The 16256-nt window shown below is 44.3% G+C and overlaps 1 long non-coding RNA gene across 1 annotated transcript; it reads right to left on the minus strand.

The window, feature by feature from the left end:
- Positions 1-1415: 1415 nt before the first annotated feature.
- On the minus strand, positions 1416-7020 carry LOC116648572. Its single transcript, XR_004302543.1, has 3 exons — positions 6767-7020; positions 2347-2400; positions 1416-2269 (listed from the first exon to the last, which is right to left on the minus strand). It is a non-coding gene; the product is annotated as an uncharacterized LOC116648572 (long non-coding RNA).
- Positions 7021-16256: the final 9236 nt, after the last annotated feature.

The following is a 16256-nucleotide window of genomic DNA, read 5'->3' on the forward strand; positions in this document are numbered from 1 at the left end:
CCTCTAGAAGCCTCCGCAGCGGGTCCTGAGGAGGCCGGGCTCCTGTCAGCGCGGACGCGGCCCCACGGCCCCCAGGAGCCTCCACATCAGGCCCTGAGGTCCGGCTCCTGTCCCCGCGGCTGCGCAGGCCGGGCTCCGGGCGGGAGCTGGGGTCGTGCGCCCTCTGCAGGCGGGGGAGGCAGCGCAGGACAAGGTGAGCTCAGCGTTCAGTGGAAGCACCTGCTCGCTCCCTGGGTCCAGCTAAAGCCATTAAATTCTGAAAATTCAAGCTGAATGGAGCCCAATATCCCCCACACTTGTCCAAAAATAGCTAAGGAACAATTAATTGGAAACAATATGGAATGACAACAGTCCCTGACCCGAACAGTGCCACTGAACATGACCCTGCCCCTGACTGAACATGATTCTGACCCAAACTTGATCTCAAGCCTGGTCCTGACCCTAACCCAGGACCCTAACCCTAGCCCGCAACCTGAACAATGTTCACAATAATCAAAAGGTAGAAACCATGCAAATGTCCATCAGTGGTGAATGCATAAACAAAGTGTGGTTAAGGGTTTGGGTCTGAGTTCAGGGTCAAGTTTGGGGCAGGGTTCTAGATCAGGGTTTGGGTTTAGGATCAGGGTGAGGGTGAGGGTTTTGGATGAGGGTGAGGGTACTGGTTAGAGTTAGAGTTTAGGGCTTTAGGCTTATGATTTAGGGTTTAAGACTTAGGGCTTGGGGATACAGTTCAAGGTCAAATTTGGGGTTTGGGTTCAGGGCTCATGACTCAGAGTTCGGGTTCAGGGTTTGGGTTCGTGGTTCAGGGCTTGGATTCAGGGCTTGGTTCAGAGTTCAGGTGTGGGGTTCAATTTCAGGTTTGGGATTCAGGGTTCCAGTTTGGTGTTTAGGGTCACGTTAGGTTTTAGGGTTAAAGTTAGGGGTTAGCGCTAGGTTTAGGGATTACACATGTTCTTCAGTTGTCATCATGGACACAAAATTTCTATCTGAAGTGTCTAAATCTGAAATCTATTTAGTCTGGGTATCAGGAGCTTGTTCAGAATTTAGGGTCACAGTAACTGCCTACCAACAGCATTCTGATCCTAGAGTCTCCCAGTCACCCAGAAGCTGTTTTTTTTTCTTGGTTCAAACATGCCCTCTGCATAGAAGGGTGAGCTGGTGCCAAATTTGAGATGATTTCACAGTGGTAGAGGTGTGAAACCAAATATTGTGGAAATGTTCATAGAAAATGAAAAAGGAGACGAATAATTTGTCGACTCCTGATTCTTCCACAACAACAAAGACCAAGTTCCCAATAGAATCTGATAATGTTCCCCAGGAAGGACTATGGTACTCATTACCAGTACCAAAAGAGGGCCCCCTCCCCCGGTTTAAACTAAGAATCGCAGGAGGATACTTCCTATTTTGTTGTCAGAAATAAAATTTTATTATTTGGATGTTCCAGTGTACAATATGTGGAGGCATTGCCAACATTTTCCATTCTCAAATCCTCATCAACACACGGATACAATGCAGACAACATTGTAATGCGCTGCTCATTGGAATACCAAGTACAAGGAGGGCTATTAGAAGTAATAAAAATATATCTACTATTAAACTCAGAAAAAGCACTCTTTAGGGGCACTTAATGAGGATCCCTATCCTTAAGATCTAACATCTCATCCTATGGAATCCACCCATAAAAATCATCAATAACAATAGCCTGCCAACCCCGGTAACCACCCCACTATTTACCTATAGACTTGTAATACACACTCCAACCGCTAGAGGCACGCTTCTCAGCAGCAGAACAGGACTTGCCCACTCCGACATAAAAATCCCACTCCTTGGAAATCCCAGCCACTAGGACAAAGTCACAGAAACCACACCCACAACTTAATAAAGGACAGACATCTCGTTAGCCGGATGCTGCAGATCACCACCACTCTCACGAAGTAACTCCACAGTGGACTCCAGATCTGTCCTCTTCCCAGGATTACAAGGTGCGCCACATTCTTCCAATACGCCACCCTTAGAACAAAACCTTTAACTGTCCTCGTCAGTCCTGTGTGCAGGCTCACAGTGAGCCCTGCGAAAGCCAGACACCTTCTTGAGAGCACTCAGCCTCTCGCGCCTATCCTAGCAGATGGAGGGTGCTGCTCTCCCCGACTTCTGTACCAACTGGAAAATACTTTAAACAAGCCTTGTCATACTCCATACAAAAGGCATATTCTTCATCTGCAAAATTATTGACGGTGAAACACCACGGATTCCTCGCACCTTCTTGAACCTAGGTAAATTGGAGATACAGGTTGGCCAGAGCTATTATCCCCAATCCCCATACCCCCCGCACACACACACCCTTACCTTGTGCATTCCAGACCAGTTTCCATCAACTTTGCTCATGCTCAGCCATTGTGTCTGCAGAATAGTAGAGTAGAACTGAGGTGCCGGGACTGAGGTGCTAGGTACTAAGCCAGCACCTTGGACCCACTCACTACCAGAAATCAACACTCATTTTATCAACAGATGCATCACAGAAGACGTTGCCACCACAGCAATGAGAAAAGTCGTTACAACAGAGGAACTAACAACCTGTACCAGTCTCCACGGCCCCACTCCCTGGCTCCAGGGATTGGCTTATCCATGGGCGTGTGACCTGGTCCCAGCCAGTGAGGTGGCAGGAAACTTGGGTCTCGGCCTGCAGAGCAAAGCATGGGGTGAACCACCCAGGCCAGGGGCTTTTCCATCACGACTGCAGAAGTGGCCTAGGCGAGGCCAGTGCCGGCCCCACAGAGGGCCCAGGAAGCTAGGGGCTCGATAACATTGCTGAGGGCTGAATCGAACTCGTCCTGAAGCCCACACATGCTAGGTCCTCCACTGACTCACAAGAACCATAAATGTGTTCACGGTCTTGGCCTGAACAAGATGACCGTCTGCGTGGTATATACCCCGCAAGATGTACCCTCCAGGCAATGGGGACATATTCAGCAAAACCATACCTACATGTACTTCAACCACAGACAAACATCTCATGGGAAGCTCGCGGCATTCAGATAAATGCGGGGGAGTTCCTAGGCCTTAATTGTTGGTCAGTCTCGCTATCATCTTTCCTTTCAAGTTTAGGGGCCGGGGTCAGTCAGGATAGATCCCAGTGTACACCCACGCTGCCATTTGAAAATAAGAGCCCTCTCCCCCACCGTCCATCAGGTTGCAAATCTGGGGTGTGGGAAACTACCACCCATGGGCCAAATGTGACCTCCCCCTGTATTCTGTAAATTAAGTGTGGCTGGAACATGAGCTATGGACGGTCTGTGGCTGCTTTCAAGCCACAATGCAAGAGTGGAGTCATCGTCAGAGAGACCACGTGGATTGCAACGCCTAACAGAAAATCTTTACAGAAGACTTTACAGAAAAGTCTGTGCCGATCCCTGTTCTAAAAGGTAATATTATCATGTCACTCCTTTGACTAGAACGTAGCACTTTCTCGGTAAGAACTAATTTCTTTACCCCCGTAGGCAAGGATTCCATCGTTTTAGCCAGAACTCCATATCCACCCTCCTCTATTTATACCTTTAATGGCACATCTACATACCTGCAGCCCAGTGTGAATTCACTGTAGTTTACTTAGTAGTGATGCTCAGAAACGGAGGTGTAAGTGTGAACATGTGAGTGTGAGCGTGTGTTGACTCTTTTTTAGCCACGGTATGCGAGTAGAACACAATACAGTAGCGTGCTTTCTGCCTCACAGTGACGGCCACGTTATGTGGTTACCTAACGATATCAGAAGGAATCTACCTTCACAGAACAAACTTCATCTAGGAGGACTCTCAAAACCCTTGTCCTGGGCCCTATGCTCCACCGAGGCTGGGGGCACACAGAGGGACAGAGACTCACCCTGCCCATCAGGGTTTTGAAGGGTACCTGCTATCCCAGGACAAAAGATCCTGAAACCAATCACTCACCTGTCATCCAGCCAGGCAGCTGTGAGAGAGATCTACTCCTACAGGAAGGACAGACTGAGAGACAACACATGACAGCATGGTGTGACAAGTGCCACTACAGAGGATGCTCAGGAGGACGGGGGGTATGCAGGGTTGGCCAGAGCGGGGGCAGGGGGACCGGGAATGCTCCAGGAGGTTGATCACAGTCGTGTCCTTGCGTGGCTACACGTGTCAGCGTGACTGGGCATTGGCCAGACAGGAAATGACAGGGCGGGGGGGGGGGGCACTACAAAAGAGATTTCTTTCCGTACAATTTTATTTTGCATGCTTTTCTGACTCCCTAAAGCTGGATGAGTATAACATGAGGTATGTAGTTTGCCATTTCTTTAAAGTCTGAGGTACGGCGCACAGAGCACTCTTGAGATTTATTTTTGTTGCTTTCGCAGTCTGATGACTTTTCCTGCCTTTATATCTGACCCAAGGACAGGGAACAAAGTCAACACAGATCTGCACACTTTGAAATGTCAACAGAAACCTGCAAACCCAGGTTCCCACAGGAGCGGAAGTTTAAGGACCAGAGTGACAAAAAGGGGAGGAAGATAGCAAGTAACCAAAAGAAGATGTCGTGTGTCTGTGAGCTGGCCACCTTCTCTACCTGTCGGAAGGAAGCCATGCCTGACAGGAGGGAGCCACACCTGGACCTGATCTCTCTGTCTGGGCTGCCCTTGAGCAGAGCAGAGGATGTGCTGAGCTGGGTGTGGGTGTCGGGGGGAGAGATGGGCAGCTGGCCACAGATGTTACCTGCCAAGTACCTGTAGGACCAGCTCCCGGTCCTCAGCTAAGGTTAAACAATAGTTATGTTTAGTTACATATTTACTGTGACAGGAAAGGTGCTCAGTGCTTTGGGTGACTATATTCTTAAAAACACTATGGAGGTATGACTGACATACAAAAAGCTGTCCATAATTAATGTATGCACCTTGACCCTGAACCTAACCCTAATATCTAGTTAAGATATACTCGATTTAGAATATGGCTTATAAATTATATGGTGGTTTTTAGAAGCTAGGGGATCCAGGGACCAACCTATTCCATCTTCTTCTCCCTTGAATTTGACAGGTTGGAACACATTCTGCCACGTGCTATCTAGGGAGCGGCCACACGGGGGCAACAGTGAGTAAACATTAGGGCAAACCCGGCCACAAAGCCAATTCCTCCTTCATCCTGTAAAACCCTGCTCATTCAATGTTCACAGATCATTCTATAGATTATTAAAAGTGTGACTTTGCTGAACTTTTTAAAAAACAAACTAATTCTTTGAAACTGTTAAAAATATAAGATGTTTTAAAAAATCTCAGAGTTGGCGAGCAGATGAAGACCCAAGGGCCTGGGAAAAGGCTGTGACTATTGAATATGTTCAGATCTAATTAGGAAACAAGTATGATTTATAGTCCACTTATTTTCACAAGGAATTTGTGTCAACTAACAGTAGTGAACCCACACAAAAGAGTGCAGCTCAGAGGAAAACAAAATGAGAATCAACAGCCTCAAGAGGCAGAGAAAGAGCCACACCCGGGAGCAAAGAAGACATACCACGGAGGCTAGGCTCAGGCTGATCTGCAGCCTGTAGGTCCTCTGCAGCTAGAATGCCCCCAGTGCCCCTGGGGGTCGCGGGTCAGGCAGAGCTCAAACCCTGATGCTGCACTGTTGTAACCAGTGACAGGTCTCCTGGTCACTTCCTCCATGAGACAGCCCCCACGCCCTGACGACTCCAGCCTGCTTCTTGGAACTCCCACTCCTCTTTCTGACCCCGTTGTTTACTTTTCCCTTCACTTACATAGTGTATAGTATGTTTACCTACATACTATTCTGTCATTTAAATGTTTTTGTCATGTTCTTGGTGCACTGTACTTTGCCTCATCCACCCTGAGTCACTTGTTGCACTGCATGACTTAACTGGGGACTAGGAGCACCCTCACAGTGTCACGGGGCTAGTGTCCTGGGCAAGGTCCTCGCTAGGTCCTCATCCTGCAGCTGTTGCACTGCAGGCCTGATCCAGGCACTGCTTCTCGTGCAAGTAAGACAGCACAAGGCAAATAATTAGCCAAAACCTTGGGTTTGGGTTTGGAATTACTCAGGGCCCCTCAGCCACATCAAATGGCGTGAGGGCACACCCTGAATATACTTGCTAGTCCAATGTTGCCCCACGGAATTCCCATGGAACAGCCATTGTGTCAAATGGGGGAAGTCAGTGTGAGCGGGGAGGGTGGGAGTCAGAATTCCTGAGATAGAATCAGTCTGGAGACTGCCTAGCACTTACTAGGAGTTCATTACATAGTTCTTGAATGAATAAATGAATCTAAAAACATTTCCTAATTTTAGAAATGATGAGCCTGAAGCTCAGATTAAGTGACTCACCTAAATTGTACTGGAAATTGGTGACAGAGCCAGACTGAGATCTGAGATGGCCTCCAGCATGATCCCCCTGAGTGGCTTTAGCTTGAGCCATAATCACGCATTTAAATTTTCTGGACTCCCAGGCTCTCAGGGGACTCTTCATGTGGCATATTCTGGGACAGGTCATGTCAGTGTCACAGAAACCTCTTACACTGGTTATAATGAGATTTTGTGAGGTCAATGGAGTCCCAAGCCATAGGCCATCTCAGAGTTTGTCTGCAGAGATACGGTTGGTGGGAAACCCACATGCTGACAGAGGGTAGAGGAAGATGGAAAAAGCAGAGCAAAAGAGGTGCATGCTCACTTCACTTCTGGCCCCAGATGACATGGTGGTGTGCAGCAGGAAGAGCCCCCCAAGTGCCCCCCAGAACCTTCACAGAACTCACCCCTAAGGTTTGAAGCTGAGCTTCATACATGGGTCATGAGCACTCCCGGCAGCTCAGGATAGGATGACCGCGACATAATAAAGCCACAGCATTGACAGATGTATATTCATGGAACAATGGATGTCTCCAAATACATTCTGAAAAAGGTAAAAAAGTCACGGATAAAACATTGGTATTTTTAATGAACAAGAAAGCCATACATATCACAGAGTAAAACTGGTTCAATTAATAAATATTTATTATCTACTTTGTGCAAATGTATAGCTCTAGTTCTACCTGGGAGCTTGTAAAAAGCATGGGATATAATAAAGGGATCAACAGTAGGAAGGAATGCTGGCTAAAAAGAGAACAGTGTGGGCTAAGGGGGCCATCGTATTCAGAGAGGCCCATTCGGAAGCCCCTCTGAGAAGGTGGCATTTGAGCCAAGACCAGAATGAAAGGGAGAGCAAATCCATCCGTGAGAAGAACAACAGAGCAAGTACACTTCTTATTAACTTTAAAGATAAAACATACATGTCAAGATGTTTTGACTCAGGTGTTGCTTTGGGACCTTTGGTTCTTCTCCCTAACGTTTTGGGATACATGCTTACTCTTCCTCACTGTAAAATGGTCTAAGAAAAGATGTCTTATTTAAGCACTGACATCTTTTATTAAAAGGCAAATAAATTAACCCAAGCTAACCCCTAACCCTAACCCTTAACCCCTAACCCTAACCTAGAGGTTGAGTACTGTATTAGTTTTCTACTGAAGTTTGAACAAATTTCCACAAACTTAGTGGCCTAATACAACCGAAACTTATTATCTTACAGCTGGGCCACCGAGAAGTCTAGTGTGGGTGGGCAGGGCTGTGTCTGGAGGCTCCAGGGGAGAATCCCTCTCTAGGCCTTTTCCACCTTGTGGATGACTCCTGCATTCCATGGCTCACAATCCCTTCCTGCTAGAAAGGAATGTGGCTCTGCTGAAACCTTGGTTTTAACTCAGCAAGACCTAGTTTCGACTTATGGCCTACAAAACTGTGACAAATACACCTGAGCTACTTTAAGCTGCTACGCTGATGGTAGTTCATCATGCCAGCCGTAGAAAACCCATGCACGAGTGAAGGTGAGGGTCAAATGCAGGGATGAATTCACCGTGGAGGTGAGGGTTAGGGTCAGAATCTTGTTGAGGTTAGGTGCAGGATCAGGGTGGGGGTGACGGTCAAGGTCACTCCGAAGGTCAAGGTTAGTGTGAAGGTAAGCATCAGGTTGAACAGGGTCAGGGTCATAATCAGTGCTTCAGGGTTAATGTCAGGGTCAGTTTTAGGTAAATGGTCAGAGTGAATGTCAAATTATGACTCACTTTGAACGTTAGGGTCCGGACTACTGTGAGAGTTGGGTCCAATTCAGGTTCAGGATGAGAGTGGGTTCCAGGTCAAAGTCAAGATCAGAGTCAGAGTGAAGGTAAGGGTCAGTTCTGGGTCAGTATCATGGTGAATGCCATATTCAGAATCAGGTTAAGGGTACACTGCAAGGTCAGTAACATGGTGAAGGTCAAACAAGGTAAGGGTCATGTTCAGGACCAAGGATAGGGTGAGTGTAGGGTCAGGATCAGGGCCAAGTGTGACATCAGCATGGTCGCTGCAAGAGTCTTCCCTTTTTTCCTCTCCCCTTTTATTTACAACTACTTCGACATTCATAATCAAACAAAAGTGCCTCTGCTCATCACACCAGGACACCCAGATGTCTATGCACCTGTGCATCAGAAAGTAGGTGGACAGGACCGTGAAGGGGATTGCAGATCCAAGGAAGCTGATGTGTCTGCCCCACCCTGACTTGCTATGATTGGGGGAAGCACAACTCGAAAGTAAAAAACAGGGCAACACTCACTGAAGATGGAGAATTTGTGGAAGCCCAGCCAGCTGAGGGGAAAACCAGGCACACCACTGAAGCAGGGTAGAGATGGGCTTGGAGTCAGAGGAGAAGGAATTCAAGTCGGCCCCTCCCCAGGGCAACACTGGTGACAGCCTGCCCCTCAGTGCAGGTGGAAAGCCAAAGTGGTGAGTGAGTGAGTCCATGACCAGTGGAGTTGGAGGAAGGGAAAGAGCCAGACAATAACCAAAGGCATTGGAAGAATGTGTTCCCTGCTGTCTGCTTCCAGGTTTCAGCAAGAGATGTTCCTGTGGATGTCTGGGAGTCTGCCCACTGCAGGATGCCCCTACTGGGGCGTGGGCACCCCCAAAGCAGAAAGACCTTCTCCAAGGAAGGTCATTCATTGTATTTGACATTGTAATGAAACTGTCAAAAGCCAATCATAAAGAAAGCATCTTAAAGGTAGCCAGGGAACAAAAGAAAGTAACCTACAATGGACTCCCCATTTGGCTATCAGCAGATTTCTCACAAGAAACTCCATAGGCCAAGAGAGAGTGGAAGGACCTATTCAGTGTTAAATGATAAAAACTGCAAGCCAAGAATACCTCATGAAGCAAAGTTACCCTTCAGATAGAAAGGAGGAAGAGAGGCTTTGCCAGACCCACCAAAGCTGAGGGAGCTCACCACCACTAGACCAGCCTTGGAGGAAATGCTCAAAGGGGTTCTTCAGCTGAAATGAAAAGGCACTAATTAGTGACATAAATGCAGATGAAAGTACATAAAACACTAGCAAAGGCAAACAACACAATTACAAATGGCAAATCTGTATTACAGGGGTATGTTAACCACTTAATTATAGTTTGGAGGCTAAAGGAAAAGAGCATGAAAAATAACCGAAGTCACTATCACTTCTCAGTGAATTCGCAGCATAAGAAGAGGTACATTTTAACATCAAAACTAAAGGGGAAGAGTAAAAGTGTGGAAACTTTACAGGGAATGAAACTAAGGTGCTTTCAGCATAAAAAGGACTATCTTGTATAACAGATGTTGTTTGTAATCCACATGGTAACAACAAAGCAAAACTCTAGGGTCACAAAACAAGAAAAGGGCGAGACCAAACGCACTGTGGAAAACCAGCACTTCACAAAGGTAGACAGAAACAGAGCGGGGGAATAACAAAGGAGCTACAAAACAATCAGAGGGCAAGACATAAGGTAGCAGGATTGAGTTCTTCCATATCAATAATCAGTCTAAATATTAAAAATTGAATTCACCAATCAATAGGCCGAGTGGTTCCATGGATTAAAACACGAGAACCAACGGCAGCAGAACACGCATTCTCCTCAAGTGCACATGGGACTTTCTCCAGAAAGGACCGCACGATAGGACACACAACAAATCTTAGCTTCTGACCACAATGGTATGGAACTAGAAATCAGTAAAAGGAAAGCTAGAAAATCCACTAATATGTGGAAACTAAACAACACACTTCTGAGCAATCAATGGGTCAGTGAAGAAATCAAAAGGAAAATAAAAAATTACCTCAAAAGAAATGAAAATGGAAAGACAACATATCAAAACTTACAGAAAGGGCGCCTGGGTGGCTCTGTTGGTTAAGTGTCTGCCTTCGGCTCAGGTCATGATCCCAGGGTCCTGGGATCAAGTCCTGCATCAGGCTCCCTGCTCAGCGGGGAGCCTGCTTCTCCCTCTGTCCCTCCCCCCTCTCATTCTCTCTCTCAAATAAATAAATAAAATCTTTAAAAAAAAAAAAAGAATTAAAAAAAAACTTACAGAAGGCAGCAAAAGCAGCTCTGAAAGTTTAAACTGATAAGTGCATATATTAATTGGAAAGACCTCAAATAATCAACCTATCTTTACACCTCAAGGAACTAGAAAAAACAGCAACAACAACAACAAATTAAGCCCAATTTAGCAGAAGGAAGGAAACAATAAAGCCCAGAACAAAAATAAATGAAATAGGAATGATAAAAACAACAGAAAGGATTGATGAAACTGAGAACTGGTTCTATGAATAAGATAAACAAAATCAACAAACCTTTAGCTAGACTAAGAAAAAAAATGAAAAGACTCAAATAAAATTAAGAGTGAAAAGGAGACATTAGGGGCACCTGGATGACTTAGTCAGTTAAGCGTCTGCCTTCGGCTCAGATCCTGATCTCGGGGTCCTGGGATCAAGTCCCACGTCGGGTTCCCTGCTCAGCACGGAGTCTGCTTGTCTCTCTCCCTCTCCTTCTGTTCCTCCCCCTGCTTGTGCGCTCTCTCTCTCTCAAATAAATAAATAAAATATTTTTTAAAAGAATAGAAAAGAAAAAGACATTACAACTGAGACTGCAGAAAAACAGGATTGTGAGACTAAACAATTACAAGCCAAAAACTCAGATAACTTAGAAGAAACAGATCCATTCCTAGAAACAAGCAACCTACCAAACTGAATCAGGAAGAAATAAAAAATCTGAAGAGACCAATAGACACTAAAGAGATTGCATCAGGAATCAAAAACTTCCCAACACAGAAACCTGCCCCAGGACCAGACACCTTCACTGGAGATTCTACCAGACAGTCAAAGAAGAATTAAAACCAATTCTCAAACTCTTCCAAAAAACTGACGAGGAGGGAATACTTCCAAAATCACCTTGTGAGGCTGGCATTGCCCTGATACCAAAGCCAGAGAAGCACTCCACAAGAAAAGAAACCTACAGACCAATATCTCTGATGAATCCAGATGCAAAAACTCTCAACAAATTAGCAAACTGAATTCTAGAACACATAAAAAAGATTATACATCATGAGCAAGTAGGATTTATCCCTGGAATGCAAGGATCATTAAACATACACAAAGCAATAAATGTGATCCATCACATTAATAAAACGTAAAGGAAAAAAATCACATGATCATGTGAATAGATGCAGAAAAAGCATTTGACAAAATACATCATTTCATAAAAACCCTCAGCAGATCGGGTGTAGAAGGAACGTACCTCAATACATTAGAGACCATACGTTATGAGCCCATGGCTAACAGTATACTCGCTGGTGAAAAATTGAGTTTTTCCTCAAGGAGCAGGAACAAGATGTGGATGCCCACACACACCACTCTTATTCAGTTTGGTATTAGAAGTCCTGGCTAAAGCAATTAGGCAGGACAAAGAAATGACAGGCATCCAAATCAGGAAGTAAGAAGTGAATCTGTCACTGTTTGCAGATAATATGATTCTGTATATAGAAAATCTAAAAGGCTGTTAGAGCTCAGTCAAGTTGCAGGATACAGAATCAACTTACAGAAATCATTTACATTCCTATACACTAAGAACGAAACATCTGAAAAAGAAATTTAAAAAACTACCCATTCACAATAGCATCAAAAACAATTAAATATTAGGAATAAATTTTACCAAGGATGTGAAAGTCTGTACAGTGAACTAGAAGACTTTGCTGAAAGAAATCAAAGAAATGGAAAGACAAACAAATGGAAAGACATCCTGTGTTCATGGATCAGAATTTATATTGTTTAAAATGTCCTTCTTGAGGAAAAAAGAACAAAGCCAGAGATATCATCACACTTCCTGACTTCAAACTATACTACAAAGCTTCAGGAATAAAAACAGTACTGCATAGACAGACAAAAATAAACACATAGACCAATGGAACAAAATAGAAGGCACAGAAGTGAACCCCTGCGTATACAGTCAAAAAAATATTCAACAAGGAAGCCAAGAACACGCAATGGGGAAAGGACAGGATTGTCAACAAGTGAGGTGGGGAAAACTGGATGAGAACATGCAATGAAATTAGACCCCTATCCTACATCAGTCACAAAAATTCACTCAAATAGATTAAAGACTGAAGCAGAAGGACCTGGTACTATAAAACTCCTAGAAGTAAATGTAGGGAAGAAGCTCCTTAACACTGGTTTTGGCAATGATTCCTTGAATAGGACACCAGCAGCACCAAAGACAAAAGTGAAAATGAACAAATGGGGCTCCAGGAAACTTAAAACCTTCTGCACAGCAAAAGGGACCATTAACAAGACGAAAAAGCACTCTACAGAATGGAAGAAAATTTTTGCAAGCCATACATTGGATAAGGAGTTAATGCTGGAAATATATAAAGAACTCATACAACTCAAATTCAAAAACAAACAATCTGACTGAAAAATGGGTAGAACGAGATCTTTCTCCAAAGAACACATCCCAACGGCCAACAGACACATGAAAAGATGCTCATCATCACTCATCATCAGGGAAATGCACATCAAAACCACAATGAGGTATCACCTCACACCGGTCAGAAGGCCTATTATCAAGAAGACAAGAGATAAAAATTGCTGGCAAGGGTCTGGAGAAAATGGAACTCTTTCATACTGTTGGTGTGCATGTACATTGATTCAACCACAATGGAAAACAATATGAAGGCTTCTCAAAAATTAAAAATAGACCCAACAATGATCCAGTGTGATTCCACTTCTGGGTATACACACAAAGGAAATAAAAAGAGGATTTTGAAGAGAGATATGCACTCCTATGTTTACTGCAGCATTGTTCACAATAGCCAATAACTGCCCATCAACAAATGAATGGATAAAGAAGATGTGGTATATAAATACAATGGAATATTATACAGCCATGAGAAAAGAGGACATCCTGCCATTTGCAACAACATGCTGGACCTTGTGGAAATTATGCTAAGTGAAATAAGTCAGACAGAGAAAGACAAATACTGTAGAACATCACTTATACGTGTAATCTAAAAAAGCCAAACTCGCAAAAACAGAGAGCAAAATGGTGGTTACCAGGGGTTGGGGAGTGGAGGGGACAGGGCAGATGTTGCCTAAGGGTACAAATTTATAACGAATAGTGAGCACAGACAACAATACTGTATTATAATCAACAAACTTGCTAGGAACCCAGAACTTAATTATTCTAATGACTAAAAAGACAGAGTAATTATGTAATATGATAGAGGTGCTAATTGTTGCAATCATATTATGATATATAATGTATTAAGATACATAAATGTATCAACATGTACACCTTAAATTTACACAATGTTATATGTCAAATATATATTATATTTATAAATATATATATATTCAATTAAAAAAATGGATCAGGGTCAAGATCTGGGTAAGTCTATAGGGTGAATATCAAGGCAAGGCTGTGCATCAGGTCATAGTCGAGGACAGGATAAGGGCCTGTGTCAGTTAAGGATCTGAATAAGGTTCAGGGTCGAGGTCAAGGTTAAGTGAAGTTTCATGATCAGTATGTGGGTGGATCAGGATCATGAGGGTCAGGAACACGATCAAGTCCAGCAGAGGTTCAGTCAGATCACTGTTAGTGGAAGGGTGAAGGTCAGTGTAAGGGTGAGAATTGAGAAGAGGGTGAGAGTCAAATTCACATGACGTCCAGGGTCAGGGTCAGTGCAAGAGCGAAGGTCGGAAGGGTCAGGTTAAGGTTGAGTTTTGTCAGCAAGGTGTGAGGGCGTCTCAGGGCCCGAATGACAATCAGTCCCATCAATCCAGGGTTGTCCGAGTGTTAGAATCAGGGTCAAGACCAGAGTTAAGAGTAGGCTCAGATCTGTGTGAGGGACAGAGTCTGGGTGACAGTTGGGTTTTGGGGTCAAGGTCAGAGTCTGGTTTATCAATAAGGGAAGATCAGGGCGAGGGTCAAATTTAGATGACTGTGAGTTTTATGGTCAAGGTCATGATAAGAGTCTGGGTGAGGATTATGGTCAGAGTCAAAGCAAGCCTCAGGGTTGGAGTTCGGATAAGGTCGTGGTCAGGGTGGTGATACGGGTCAGATAGCATTTGGATCTTTTCAGAGTGAAGTTCTGACTGAAAATCAGGGTTATGTGAGGGATGTAGTCAACAACAGTGTCAGAGTCAGACATGATCAGGGGAGGGTCCGGGTGAGACCCTCAGGTAAGAGTGAGGTTGAGTGAAGGTCAAGTTGCGGGTAGGATTAGGGAGAGATTACTGTTAGAGTGAGGGTAGAGCCTAGGGTAGAATCAGAGTCAGGGTAAAAAGTCAAGGCCAGAAAAAAGACAGTCTCTTCAACAAATGGTGTTGGGAAAATTGGACAGCCACATGCAGAAGAATGAAACTGGACCATTTCCTTACACCACACACAAAAATAGACTCCAAATGGTTGAAAGACCTCAATGTGAGACAGGAGTCCATCAAAATCCTAAAGGAGAACACAGGCAGCAACCTCTTCGACCTCAGCCACAGCAACTTCTTCCTAGAAACATCGCCAAAGGCAAGGGAAGCAAGGGCAAAAATGAACTATTGGGACTTCATCAAGATAAAAAGCTTTTGCAAAGCAAAGGAAACAGTCAACAAAACCAAAAGACAACTGACAGAATGGGAGAAGATATTTGCAAATGACATATCAGATAAAGGGCTAGTATCCAAAATCTATAAAGAACTCATCAAACTCAACACCAAAAGAACAAAGAATCCAATCAAGAAATGGGCAGAAGACATGAACAGACATTTTTCCAAAGAAGACATCCAAATGGCCAACAGACACATGAAAAAGTGTTCAATATCGCTCAGCATCAGGGAAATCCAAATCAAAACCTCAATGAGATACCACCTCACACCAGTCAGAATGGCTAAAATTAACAAGTCAGGAAATGACAGATGTTGGCGGGGATGCGGAGAAAGGGGAACCCTCCTACACTGTTGGTGGGAATGCAAGCTGGTGCAACCACTCTGGAAAACAGTATGGAGGTTCCTCAAAAAGTTGAAAATAGAGCTACCATATGATCCAGCAATTGCACTACTGGGTATTTACCCCAAAGATACAAAAGTAGGGACCCGAAAGGCTACGTGCACCCCGATGTTTATAGCAGCAATGTCCACAATAGCCAAACTGTGGAAAGAGCCAAGATGTCCATCAACAGATGAATGGATAAAGAAGATGTGGTATATATATACAATGGAATATTATGCAGCCATAAAAAGGAATAAGATCTTGCCATTTGCAATGACGTGGATGGAACTGGAGGGTATTATGCTGAGCGAAATAAGTCAAACAGAGAAAGACATGTATCATATGACCTCACTGATATGAGGAATTCTTAATCTCAGGAAACAAACTGAGGGTTGCTGGAGTGGGGGGTGGGGTGGGAGGGATGGGGTGACTGGGTGATGGACACTGGGGAGGGTATGTGTTCTGGTAAGCGCTGTGAATTGTGCAGGACTGTTGAATCTCAGATCTGTACCTCTGAAACAAATAATGCAATATATGTTAAGAAAGAAAAAAAGAAGAAGAAGAATGTAGCAGGAGGGGAAGAATGAAGGGGGGGAAATCGGAGGGGGAGACGAACCATGAGAGACTATGGACTCTGAAAAACAAACTGAGGGTTCTAGAGGGGAGGGGGGTGGGAGGATGGGTTAGCCTGGTGATGGGTATTGAGGAGGGCACGTTCTGCATGGAGCACTGGGTGTTATGCACAAACAATGAATCATGGAACACTATATCTAAAACTAATGATGTAATGTATGGGGATTAACATAACAATAAAAAAATTAAAAAAAAAAAAAAAAAGTCAAGGCCAGGATTGGGATTAGGGTGTATGAGGTTGAGGTTCAGGGTTAAGTGTAACAGGGTCATAGTCAA

Source organism: Phoca vitulina, unplaced genomic scaffold, assembly GCF_004348235.1.
Source record: "Phoca vitulina isolate PV1807 unplaced genomic scaffold, GSC_HSeal_1.0 scaffold44, whole genome shotgun sequence".
Lineage (NCBI taxonomy): Eukaryota > Metazoa > Chordata > Mammalia > Carnivora > Phocidae > Phoca > Phoca vitulina.